The sequence below is a fragment of the Eptesicus fuscus genome, chromosome 8 (genome assembly GCF_027574615.1).
Source record: "Eptesicus fuscus isolate TK198812 chromosome 8, DD_ASM_mEF_20220401, whole genome shotgun sequence".
In the NCBI taxonomy this organism is placed as follows: domain Eukaryota; kingdom Metazoa; phylum Chordata; class Mammalia; order Chiroptera; family Vespertilionidae; genus Eptesicus; species Eptesicus fuscus.
This window is the reverse complement of record NC_072480.1, coordinates 87337674-87348531: the sequence shown is the minus strand read 5'-3', so window position 1 is coordinate 87348531 and position 10858 is coordinate 87337674.

Sequence of the window (10858 nt, the reverse complement as noted above, 5' to 3'; positions counted from 1 at the left end):
TATATCCCACTGAATAGAATAGGGACCCATAAGTCCATGCTGACATAAATAGGTAAATGAATAAATACAGGGGAGAAGAAAAAGTTCTTCCTTAGAGTAGAAGGCCAACTAATACGTTTTAAAGGAGTGATGGAGTTAGAAGACTGCCACTTGTCAAAATTAATTCAGGCAAGAAACATCAATTGATGCTAAAACTGGAAGATGAAAGTTGGGTGAGAACAGGATATTTACACAGATTCAAAGTTGCTCCCCACAACTATAGTGATTAGCTATAAGCAGAAAAAGATGAATTTTGCCATCAGACATTATTAACATTATTTTGGAACAAAGTGACACGTGCTACAAGGTGGGAACGCAGTAAGAAAAGCACAGCTTCACTTCTGTGATATCCCTGACAAAAATCCATAACCTTAATCTAATGAAAGTGTAATAGGTGCTTAAAGTGTTTGTTAGTGATTATGTTACAGAAGCTGAAGCATACACCTTCTTCCATAACCTCCACACATATGTTCTTCAGTATTTCTTGATTGGTTGCCGATCAGTTCAAACTGACATTCAGGAGGCAGAAAAAATTTGTTGAGTTAGACCAGGTTATAGTCTGTAATCTGATAACAAGTTTGATCATGTCTGGTCAGCAGAAATCAAGATCAGCACTAGTGGAATAAATTCTAGATAGTGTCATACCAAATAATGGTTTTCAAAACCCAAACATTTTCTAGAATGCTTAACTGATGTGGTATCAAACGTGAAAGACAATTCAGTAGATTAACATCATGGTTGAAATATGAATCATCTAGCCAAGCCTGCCTGTAATGATTTTCACATTTTAAATATGGCGTAAATAGATATAATAGGAGTGTCAGATGAGGCTATGTCACTACTGAGTCTTTAAAAGTCAATGAATATTGTAGCAAAATTCATATGCTTGCTCTCATTTTTTTAAAAGTAGTGAAGTAAAGACATGGATTAAAGACTATTATTCACTTAAAAGCTATTTATTCTACAAATACAGGGGTAGACAAAGTAGGTTTACTGTTGTGAGTACATAAAATAGAATTTATTCTTACATTTTTATTTATTACTAGAGGCCCAGTGCACGAAATTCGTGCACAGGGGAATGTGTCCCTCAGCCCAGCCTGCACCCTCTCCAATCTGGGACCCCTCGAGGGATGTCCGACTGCCCATTTAGGCCTAACCCAGGTAGGATCGGGCCTAAATGGGCAGTCGGACATCCCTCTCACAATCCAGGACTGCTGGCTCCCAACTGCTTGCCTCCCTGCCTTCCTGATTGCCCCTAACTGCTTCTGCCTGCCAGCCTGATCACCCCCTAACCACTCCCCTGCCAGCCTGATTGCCCCTAACTACCCTCTCCTGCAGGCCTGGTCACCCCTAACTGCCCTCCCTTGCAGGCCTGGTCACCCCTAACTGCCCTCCCCTGCAGGCCTGGTCCCCCCCAACTGCTCTCCACTGCCGGCCATCTTGTGTCCACAGGGGGGCGGCCATCTTTGACTACATGGGGGCGGCCATTTTGTGTGTTGGAGTGATGGTCAATTTGCATATTACCTCTTCATTATATAGGATAAGAAATAACAAATGTTGGTGAGGATGTGGAGAAAAGGGAACCCTCATGAACTATTGGTGGGAATGTAAATTGGTGCAGCCGCTATGAAAAACAGCGTGGCTCCGTGGCTGAGCATTGACCTAGGAACCAGGAGGTCACTGTTTGATTCCCAGTCAGGGCATATGCCTGGGTTGAGGCTCAATCCCCAGTCGGGGGCGTGCAGGAGGAAGCTGATCAATGATTCCCTTTCATCATTGATATCTCTCCCTTCCTCTCTGAAATCAATAAAAATATATTTTTTTAAAAGCTGCTTAAAAATAGAATCTATGATTCAGCAATTTATGTGAATTTGGAATAAAAACACTAACTTGAAAAGATATTGCACCTCCCTTTTCATTGCAGCTTTATTTACAATAACCAAGACATGGAAATAACCTGTGTTCATCAGTGAGTGAATAGATAAAAGAAACTCTCTCTCTATATATATATATCAATGTTATTCAGCCACGAAAAAGAATGAAATCTTGACACTTGTGAAAACATGCATGGACCTTGAGGGCATTATACTGAGTGAAATAAGTCAGAGAAAGATGAATACCATATGATCTCTTATATATGGAATTTAAAAGTAAAATAGAGAATAGATTGGTGGTTGCCTTTAGTGAGCAGGGGGTGGAGGGTAGGAGAAATGGGTGAGCAGGGTCAAAAGGTAAAAAAACACACAAAAAAAATAAGGGAGTTGTGTGCATTAACATTTTTTCTTTGTAACTTTCCCTGATAGAGATGATCCCTCTAGCATTTATAAAATTACAGACATATAAAATGTACATTAATTTTTATTATACTAGTATGTCTAGATATAATAGTCATAAATAGAAAGCTGTAAATTTTTTTATTCCTCTTTTTTCACTCATTGCAAGTTTACTCAAATCCCTATGAGTAAATTCAGTAGTTACGGGGTGGGGGGGGGGGTGCCTGTTTTTATTTTTCCTGTTGGATATTCCTAAAAAGAGGGGAGAATTTTTAAATGTTAATTTAACAATAAATTGTGAAGAAAAACACACACATCACTTTCCTTTCGATCAATCCTCCAGGTTACAGCCCCATTTTCACTCTCACTTCCAAGGTGCCAGCTGCTATCAAGGCTTGAGTCTTCGGGGGATTCTTCAGTGTAAGGTTGTTTCTCAATTTTCTCCCATCAGGCTTACGATTTATTTTTCTCAGTATTTATCTATATGCTTGGCAGCTTCCCAAATTTTATTGCCATTGTTTTCTTTCATTCTCTTTATCCTTATTAGTTTATGTCTTAAAATAATGACAAAAGCAACAAATCTTTTCTGTGTCTTTATTAGGGATTTTGGAAAAGAATGGATAGAATGGTTTATATTTAACCTGCCATCTTCAAACAATAAAATGTGACAATCCATGTAGTTTGTGGCATGGTCCCCTGTTCAGTGCTGTTAGCTGCTATTATTTTTATTAGTGTCTCTCTCCTCTTACATCTGACTGCTTAGTCTGTCTTTTCTGACTAGTCTTTCTCCTTGTCCTGTCTAAACATAGATATTTCTTATGATTCTATTCTCCCACTTTGTTATTGCTTAAGCTTGCCGATGATTTCAATTCAGATGGCACACAAATATATGTATTATCTCCTCTCTCTGGACTAGACTCATTTTCCAACAATCAGCATGATCCTGACACTAGCAAATTTCACATGTCTTATATTGAACTCATCTCTCCATATAACCAGGTCTTCTCTGAACATATGTCTGTCTCTCTTTTTTCTTTTCTTTCTGGAGTTCATATCACCAAATTCTTGAAGCCTTGAAACCTGGCTGTTATGTCAAATGCCTTATTTTCCCTTAGCCCCTACACTCAATCATTTGTCATCCATTTTTCACTTCCTATCCCTGGGCCATTCAATGTCATTGCTTCCCATCTACCGTCTTGCCTCACTTGAATCTATCTTACTAGCCACTGAAGATTTCTTTCTAAAGTGCGGTTCTTCATAATGACTAGATGAACTAAACCTTTAGCCTTACCTCCCAACACTCACTTATAAGTTCACTACATTCTAGACAAGTTAGAGTACAATAGACATTTAAACTTCTTAAATTTAGCATTTGACCTTTGTTTATAAGTGACTCTCTAAAAGGCCAGAGGCATTTGCTAATTTATTTTTTTCCTGAAGCACAAATTCAAATCACATATACTGTAAAACTGGAGATAGGAAAAGTCACTTCATCATAAGCATGCCTTGCCAACTGCACCACACAGCCACACCTGAATCTGGCTTTGTTGCTTTCTACTTATCATCAGGCATTCAGCAAATTTTATTAAGGTTATGAAGGGACCACATACGTTTTTCAATTCTACTTTACTGCCTTTTAGAAGGAAAAATATAAGCTAGAAATGGCACTTGTTGTTTTTAACATTTTTATTTATTTCAGAGAGGGAGTGGAGAGATATAGAAACCTCAATGATAAGAGAGAATCATTGATCGGCTGCTTCCTGCACGCCCCATACTGTGCATCGAGCCTGCAACGTGGGCATGTGCCCTGATTGGGAATGGAACCGTGACCTCCTAGTTCCGTGGTCGGCAAACTGTGGCTTGTGAGCCACATGTGGCTCTTTGGCCCCTTGAGTGTGGCTCTTCCACAAAATACCACGGCCTGGGCGAGTCTACTTTGAAGAAGTGGCGTTAGAAGTTTAAGTTTAAAAAATTTGTCTCTCAAAAGAAATTTCAATCATTGTACTGTTGATATTTGGCTCTGTTGACTCATGAGTTTGCCAACAACTGTCCTATATAGGTCGACACTCAACCACTGAGCCATGCCAGGTGGGGCGGCACTTGTGATTTTGTTATTTTATAGATATAACTATTGTATCAAAGATGACTATACTTGGGAAACCTTGAAAATGTCCATTGCTTTTTGAACCCTTGAAAATGTCCAGTACATTGTTCCCTCCCCCAGTGTTTTTATTATATACATAAGTAATCACCCCAAATTCTAGTGGCTTACAACAATAAACATTTATTTGCTCACAAGTGTATTTACAATTCGGGCAGTGTTCTGAGAAGACCGCTTGTCTCTGCTCCATGTGGTGCCAGCTGGGGCGGCTCAATGTGGAGGCTCTGCCTCAAGATGGCTCACTGACAAGGCTGGTTGTGCAGGGCCATCAAACTGGGGGAGTGGGGATGGGAGGGCTGGGGGCTTGAATTTCTTCCATGCAGGCCTCTCCAGGTGACTGTTCGGGCTTTGTCATTACATGGAAACTGGCTTCCAAGAGAGAGGAAACAGAAATTGCCAGAATATTTTAATGCCTGGGCTCAGAAGTCCCAGAATGTCATTTCCTCCATACTCTTTGGTCAAAGCAGAAACAGGCCCAGTCCAGACTCAAGGGGAGGGCAGATAAGCTCCAACTCTCGATGGCAGCAATGGTATGCATATACAAAAAGGTGAAGTTATTTGAGGCCATGTTTGAAAACTAGCTCCCACCACCCACCATATGGCCACAACAATACATTTCCCTCCCATGTGAAAAATACACGATTTCCTTCCTTAAGGATATCAAAATAGTTCATCCCATTACATATCTTTTCATAGTCTAGAAAAGGGAGGAGCAAACCATAGCATGAGGGCCAAATCCAAATCAGCTGGGGCTGTAATTCTCTTCTACATGGGCCTCTCCATATGGCTGCGTGGGCATCCACAAATAATTGGAGGGAAGTGATTGAATCTCAGAACTATTTAGGAGGTAAAAAGATCAGGAAGATGTAGCACAGCAATGTGAATATACTGTGGACTATTTTTGTACAGCCCCTGAGATAAGAATGGTTTCTATATTTTCACAGGGTTAGTAAAAAAACACCCAGAAGATGTAACAGAGATCACACATGTGACTACAAAGCTTAAAATATTTACTATCTGACTCTACACTGCACAATTTTGCCAACCCCTGGTCTAGGCTATTTAAGTCAGATCCAAGTGCAGATGTGGTTCCTTGGATGTAGTTCCTTGACTGTGGCTCCTCAGATGTTTCCCTTTGATATGAAGACCAGTGAAATAAAGAGACAAAGTGTCTGTTTCTCACACACCCACTATCTAATGATAAACCTACAATAGAAAACCTATAATAGATACATATTCCCATTCAAAAAGAGGAGAAAATGGAAGGGACATGGAACGTGATCCATAGCAATTCTGAAATTCAGTCAAATTAGTTCCTTAACTTGACCTATTCCTGCTCTTTGGAAATGATTCTCAGTGGCTTTTTGCTCCATCTTAAGTCATCTTCCCTTTTGGAAACAGCCCATAATTGCAGATGAGTCGCTTCCTCAGCCTGCTTCCTGCCTGTAAAGCTGATGGTCCAGATGCCTCTATTCATTTTTAGTACAAGCTAGTTGAGATCCTTAAAGAGCCATAGGTTTCTTATACCTCAAGTTATAATCATCTCCCTTAGGCAAAAGCCATACTCATGTTTTTTTTCCAAGACAGTCCCTTCTCTACCAGTATGAAACTGTTGTGGACACCACCATTTAGATTCTTAGAAGCCCTGCTGTCTAGTTGAAATGATCTATTAAGTACTGTCTTAAATTTTTCTGAGATATCAACTTACCTATTGGTGTATAATAAATTATCCCAAAACTTAATGGTTTAAAACTACAATCCGTTATTATTTCATTGTTTCTGTTGGTTAGGAATCCAAGTCTCTGCTTAGCTGGATCCCTCTGCCTCAAGGTCTCTCAAAGTCCAAAACAAAGGTGTCAGTTGGTCTATGGTCTTATTTTAGTCAGCTCAGGCTACCATAATCAAATATCATATAATAAGTAACTTAAACAACAGATATTTATCACAGTTCTGGACGTTGGAAAGTCTAAGATCAAGGTGTCAACCAATTTAGTTCTTGGTGAGGGCTGTCTTCCTGGTTTGCATATGCTCAACTTCTCATAGTAGTAGCCTCATATGGCATAGAGAGTGCAAGCTTTAGTGTCTCTCTTCTTATAAGGGCACTAATATCATCATGGGGGCTCTACCCTCATGATCTCATCTAAACCTTATTATTTCTCAAAGACCCTAATGCCATCACATTGTGAGTTAGGGCTTCATAATATGACTTTTGGTGGTATTCAAACATTAAGTCAATAACAGGTCTCATCTAAGGCTGCATTTAGCCAAGATCCACTTCCAAGCTTGCTCACAAGGTTGTTCGCAGGATGAAGTTCCTGTGGGTTGTTGGACTGAAAACCCTAGTTCCTTTCTGCTCTTGGAAGGAAGCCTCCAGTATTCCTTGCCACATGGGCCTTTCCAGGGGGTAGCTCATAGCAGCTGTCTTCCATAATAGGCAGCAAATGAGCGAGCAAGAGAGGGTGTGTAGGATAGGGACCATGTTCTCTTTGTGATCTAACCTGGACATGATATCCATCACTTTAGCCATTCTCTATTTATTAAAAGCAAATCATTAGGTCCAGCTCATACTCAGGGGAGGGGACTACACAACGGCCTGAATACCAGCAGGTAAGGATCATTATAAAGGCTGCCTACCACAAGGTCTTGTAGCTATACCCTTGCTTTGAACTTCCTTAAGGCCATATTTCCTTGATATCACCTTGGATTTGACCTTTGTCGTTAGGTTTCTGTGACAGCAGGACCTCACTTTAGGTATGCAATTATGTGTCAGTCATCTCTTGCTGTATAACAAAAACACCCTCAAGCTTAGTGTTTTTACACAACAGCACTCACTTTTTTGCTAACTATTTTACAACTTGGGCCAGACTCGGTGAAGACAGCTCATCCGCCTTCATGTGGCGTCAGCTGGGCAGCTAAACTAGGGCTGGATTATCCACTTCCAAGATAACTCACTGACAAGCTGGCAATTGGTACCGGCTGTCCGCCGAGAGCTCAGCTGGGGCTGTAACTCTCTTCCACATGGGCCTCTCCACATGGCTGCGTGGGCTTCCACAAATAATTGGAGGGAAGTGATTGAATCTCAGAACTATTTAGGAGGTAAAAAGATCAGGAGGATGTTGCACAACAATGTGAATATACTTCATCCTACTGTACACTTAAAAATGGTTAAGATGGTAATGCTACGTTGTGTGTTTTTGCCACAATTAAAAAGTAATAAATCAGGGTACGATGGTGACAGCCTGGAGGTGGGTGAGAATGTGGTGAGGGAGAAAGAAACAACATCAAGGGTGACAAAACCCATTAAAACACAGACTCTGGCCTCAAAAACTTTTTTATTTTTGTCCAGCAGAGGATGCAGAAGAGTTCATCACAATACATGTGGTAGATACTGTAGCTTTCTGCTGTAGCGCTAACAAAGATACAAAGCCCGTGTCTCAAAATAGACCTTAAAGCCTGCGATTCCCAGAGAGAAGCATTTAAGACATAATTACAGGTTTAGATTTCTTAAAGCATGCCTCAAAATGAACAATGCCAGAGAAGCAGAGATGAGTAATAAGAACTACAGGTGCATACAATCTTTCCCTACCAATCCAGCATGGAACCTGGTAGGCCAGAAGCAATGCGGTAGGGTGGTGGGCAGGACAGAAAGCAGATGTTTCTTGGTCATTAGCCCTATGTTTCCTAGGATATAAAGTCCCTTTGTTGTCTTATGACTTCGTGCGTCTGGAAACTATTGCTACTGCGGAGATCTCACTTTTGGAATTCTCTTTCTTTGAAGTAGTAAACAGGTAATAAAGATCATTTATATCCCGAAGGAATGTACATCCCCCTTCTCCCCCCAACCCCACCACCTCCCACACAGTCAAACTCTTTCCCCACACTCACGGGGTTTTATAAATAGCCAAATTTACAGATTTTTTATTGAGTTTTGTTGGCAACACGATTCTATTGTTCTTTCGATAAGCCTAAACCATTCTTAATGGAAAGGACAATATAGGAGCCCTCCTTTTACTGGCATAGTACCCCCACCCCATACGCTTTTCTGAAAACACTCTCACCGTTGACTAAATACTCTAGGTCTCCCTGCTTTGTTGTGAACTGCCTGAAGCGTCAGCTGACTGGCTGAGTGGTGCGATTTTATTTTTTCCTTTCTTGAAATCTCATCCGTTGTCTCATTCTGCACAAGCTCTCTATCTGGGGTCTCCCCTCTGCAAAATAACGAATAAAGATCACTACCATGAGTTTTCCTAGAGCCCTCAAGGTAGCTCTCCATGCTCAGACGCTTCCACGAATTCAGACCCTCCTGCCCCGTCAGGGAAGAATCTAATGTCATTCAAGCCTGAAAGTCAAAACTGAGAAGACAATGTGTTCATGCATTAAAAAATATTGAGAGCCTATTATGTGTCAGGCGCTGTATAGGTCTTGGGAACACAACAATGAGCAAGCCAAACAAGGATCCTCTCATGAAACTTATTATTATTTTTTTTATCCCAGAGATTTTTGACTTTTAACAATGGACAAAGTGCTGGCTTGGCTTAAAGACAAAAGAATCAGGTTCTCTGTTTGGAATGAAGCCACGTTTCCCTGAGTGGGGGTAGGGGGGGGGGTGCTCCCAGCATCCTGGAATCACACACCTTCCACACACTCATCAAGAGTCTGACTGGAACCATCAATGACTAGATCAACTGTCATTTTTCTTGGGCCTTTGCCAGGCTGCAGCAACACAGTGCCTTTCTGTGAAGGGTATTCAGTAAAAGGCAAGAGAGGGCAAGGCGGGTGAAGTCCTGGCATTACTGGTCAGCACAGGAGCCCAAGACCACCACTCAGCCATTGCTCGGGAACACAGTGCCCCCTCGTGGCTCCTCACATACCGGAGCGAGGAACTGGAAGTGGGAACGGCTGTCCAAGTTTCCAGATTAACTGCCTCCTCTGGACTTCCATTGCAATTTGAAGACCCTGGGTTCCTTTTTATCCAGGACACACCTTTCTTTTGCCAGAGAGAGAAATGACATCCTGACAGCCATTAAGTCTCCCTATCAAAATCTTCAGACTCCCCTCACCACCAAGAAAAATCCAAGTATCACTACTGGTTTTCTCTTCCATTATGCTCTTAAAGCAGATATTTTCTTTGCTTTCCGCAATTTACACCAGGATGTGCGATTACGTTGCCGTGGAGTTGTGTGGGGTATCTTGTCGCCACAACACCGCTTTCATCTCCCCAACTCGGAAGCCCTATCTTCCATTCCCACCGCCGCCCTCTCCCCTCCCCAGCAGCACTCAACCCAGTTCCTGAAGACTGTCCGGTGGGGTGGGGGCGGGGTGGGGAGATAAACAGCGAAGTAAGCAAACAATTAGCAATGGTGATTGCTGCTGTGCTAAAGGAACAGCATGCTGGGAGGGAGAATTCCTGGGGGTGGGAAGTGAAACAGAACCTACTGCTTGCTGTATGGAGTTTTAACTGTGTGTTTGCAGCAGTCACGTTTGAAAAGCTTAAATGATACAGTATTGGAAAAGCTCTCTACGGCCCCGGAATAAATGGAACAATGTTAATAACAACGCTAACTTCCATGTATTGTGAACTTAAACTGGGTAAGAATGCGTGCTAGGTGCTATCGCTCTATCAATCAGCCTATAATCTACTCTGAACGGCCAACTGCCGGGAGGTAAACAGAACTACACCCACCTCGCAGGTGAGGGAGGAAACTAAGCGGTCCTCCCGAGGTGGGTGCGTAAACAAGCCTCGTGCTCCCACCTCCCGGAACCCTCCGAAGGTCTGTCCTGGCCTCCAGTTCGGCTTGCGGGGAGGCATGTTCCCAGAGCCAACAAACATTTGCCCAGTGTCTGCTATATACCTGGTAGCGTATTTTAAAGGCGGTGAGACTAAAAGATAAACAGGTTCTGGTCTCGTTGTCCAGGGAGGAGCTCTCCAAAGAGTGAGAAAGACAGCCAGGTAAACAGATAATTCCAGAACCGTCTGGTACGGGCTGCGAGGGGGATCTGCCCAGGGGCCCGGGGAGCCCGGCGGAGGGCCACGGCGGCGGTGCGGGGAGGCGGCAGCGGTTGCGCGGGACCCGGCGTGGGAGGCAGCTTGAAGCTGCGCCTCCAAACGCCCACGCGGGCCGCCCCCGGATGCCACTCGCGTCCTCGCATCCTGTCATTTCCAGCTGCCGACGAGGAAGGGAATAAATGGGTCTAATCCGGTCCTGAAAAGGAGGGGTAGGCTTTGGGAGAGGGGTACAGATCCCTCGTGAGAAGCCAGCACACAGGAGTAGCGCATCACCCTTCGAGGGGGTTCGCACGGACAGGGCCTGGCTCTCCGAAGCCCCGCACCAAACTCGCGCGCACTGCCCCGCCCGTTCACCAACTCGGGGCCCCGCGCGGCCGT